At 22.7% G+C, this 2,815-nt stretch overlaps 1 pseudogene across 1 annotated transcript; it reads left to right on the top strand.

The window, feature by feature from the left end:
- The first annotated feature begins 283 nt into the window (after window positions 1–283).
- LOC148298512 (cytochrome c oxidase subunit 3 pseudogene) lies at window positions 284–1,498 on the top strand (annotated as a pseudogene). Its single transcript, XR_015839176.1, has 2 exons — window positions 284–326; window positions 465–1,498. The product of XR_015839176.1 is annotated as a cytochrome c oxidase subunit 3 pseudogene (transcript).
- The last annotated feature ends 1,317 nt before the right edge of the window (window positions 1,499–2,815 follow it).

The raw sequence follows: 2,815 nt of genomic DNA, 5'->3' as shown, positions 1-2,815 counted from the left end.
CTCAAGGTACTCCATCGATATTAATATCATTTATAGTTTTAATTGAAACTATTAGTAATATCATTCGACCCTTAACTCTTGCTGTTCGATTAATGGCTAATATGATTGCCGGACATTTATTAATTACGTTACTGAGATCAATAAATATCACTTCGAGAATGATATTATCTAATCTTTTAATTTTAATCATAATTTTACTTTTAACTTTAGAAGTAGCTGTATCATTTATTCAAGCTTATGTTTTTACAATTCTTAGAACTTTATATTCAAGAGAAATTATTTAATGACAAACCATTCAAATCACCCATTCCATTTAGTAAATCAAAGTCCGTGACCTTTAACTGGAGCTTTAAGATCAATAACATTACTAGCCGGATTACTTTATTGATTTTATAATTTTAATTTAAATTTAGTAATTTTAGGTCTTATTATTACACTATTAACGATATACCAATGATGACGAGATATTTCCCGAGAAGGAACTTTCCAAGGACTCCATACTTTAAAAGTCACTTTAGGACTTCGTTGAGGGATAATTTTATTTATTGTCTCAGAAATTTTTTTCTTTTTGCATTTTTTTGAGCTTTTTTTCACAGAAATTTAAATCCTAGGATTAATTTAGGTAGAACATGACCCCCCGTTTCTATTAAACCTTTTAATCCTTTTCAAATTCCCTTATTAAATACTATTATTCTATTAACTTCAGGGATTACTGTTACATGAGCCCACCATTCTCTTTTAGAAAATAACCACCAACAGGCTAAATATAGCCTAATATTCACAGTAATCCTAGGAATTTATTTCACTATTCTTCAAGCTTACGAATATATTGAAGCCCCTTTCACAATTAGAGACAGAATTTACGGCACTTCTTTTTTTATAGCCACAGGCTTTCATGGATTCCATGTAATAATTGGAACCATGTTTTATTTATTTCTTTAGTTCGACATTTAAATAATCATTTTTCTAGAAACCATCATTTTGGGTTAGAAGCTGCTGCTTGATATTGACATTTTGTAGATGTAGTATGATTATTTCTTTATTTAGTAATGTATTGATGAAGATCATAATATTTATATAATATAACAAGTATATTTGATTTCCAATCAAAAAGTTTAAATTTTAATATAAATAATTACTTTATCCTTGATTACTTTTTTAATGATTTTATTAATTTCTTCTATTTTATTAACTATTTCAATTGTTTTATCTAAAAAAACCTATAACTCTAAAGAAAAACTTTCCCCATTCGAATGCGGATTTGACCCTAAATCTTTAGCCCGACTTCCATTTTCAATACACTTTTTTGTTATTACTATTGTATTTTTAATTTTTGATGTTGAAATTTGTTTAATTATACCAATAATTATTTTATTCAAGATTACTAACTTAATAAATTGATGAATTACAAGAACCTTTTTTATATTAATTCTTATATTTGGCCTTTACTATGAATGAAATATGAAAATATTAAATTGAACAAATTAAATATAATTAAGGGTTATAATTTATTTAAAATATTTGATTTGCATTCAAAAAAAGTAGTTATTTACTTACCTTAAATAGAAAGCTATATAGCAATTAATTTCGACTTAATCAATTGAATAATAAATTATTCTCTATTTATTAATTGAAACCAAAATTAGAGGTATATTATTGTTAATAATAAAATTGAATTTTAAAATTCCAATTAAAGAAATAGGAAAATTAAGCTTCTAACTTAATATATAGTGAAATTCATTAATATTTCTATTTATATAGTTTAAAAAAAAACATTATTTTTTCAAAATAAATTTAAAATTTAATTTTTTATAAATAAATTATTTAAAGATTTAAAAAATCACTTTAGTATCTTCAATACTACACTCTTATTTAAGTTATTTAAATTAAATATTTATTAATAAAAATAAAATAATAAACATAACTCATAAAATAAAAATTATAATATAGATTTTAATATAATTCATATGAAAAATTTGAATTAAATTAATGGATTTCTCTAAATAAAACTTAAAATTTAAGGTAAATATATGCTCAAACCAACCAAAATCAAGAATTTTTTTTATAACAATTCCCCATTTTAAAACGAAATAATTTACCCCATAAGTTGAAATAAAAATTATAAACCACATAGAGCCAAAAAATCTCCTTAAATTATATCAATAATTAAAATTTAATAATTTATGACTAAAACTTAATAAACTGCCTAACACACCCCCCCCTAAAATTACTATTAGCACTAAAATTTTAAGCTTAAAAGGCAAATAAATAAATTTTATGGAAGAAAAAATTATTCATATAAAAATTGAGCCTCTAAAAATTCTTAAAAAAAATAATAAAAATATACTTTTTTCCATAACTTTTTCTTCAAAATGAAAGTTTATTAATGGATAAAAATTCATCTCAGTAAATAACCTAAAGTATATCAATCGAATAGTATAAGCTACAGTTAACCCAGTAGATAAATAAGCTCCAATTAAAATAATAAAATTTAAATTATTACAAAATAAAGACTCTAAGATTAAATCTTTTGAATAAAACCCTGCTAAAAAAGGAACCCCACACAAAGCTAAATTAGAAATATTAAAAAATAATCCCACTAAGGGTATAAATTTTACTCTTCCTATTATTAAACGAATATCTTGAGTATCCTTAAATCTATGAATTATAACTCCTGCACATAAAAATAATAAACTTTTAAAAAAAGCATGAATTAATAAATGAAAAAAGGCTAAAACTCTAAAACCAGCCCCTAAAATTATTATTATTAGTCCTAATTGGCTTAAAGTAGATAGAGCAATAATTTTTTTAAATA

This window comes from Brachycentrus maculatus, unplaced genomic scaffold, assembly GCF_059751285.1.
Source record: "Brachycentrus maculatus isolate JH-2025_06_01 unplaced genomic scaffold, ASM5975128v1 h1tg001923l, whole genome shotgun sequence".
In the NCBI taxonomy this organism is placed as follows: Eukaryota; Metazoa; Arthropoda; class Insecta; order Trichoptera; family Brachycentridae; genus Brachycentrus; species Brachycentrus maculatus.
The sequence above is the reverse complement of the archived record's forward strand: the minus strand, read 5'-3'. Positions and strand labels throughout refer to the sequence as shown.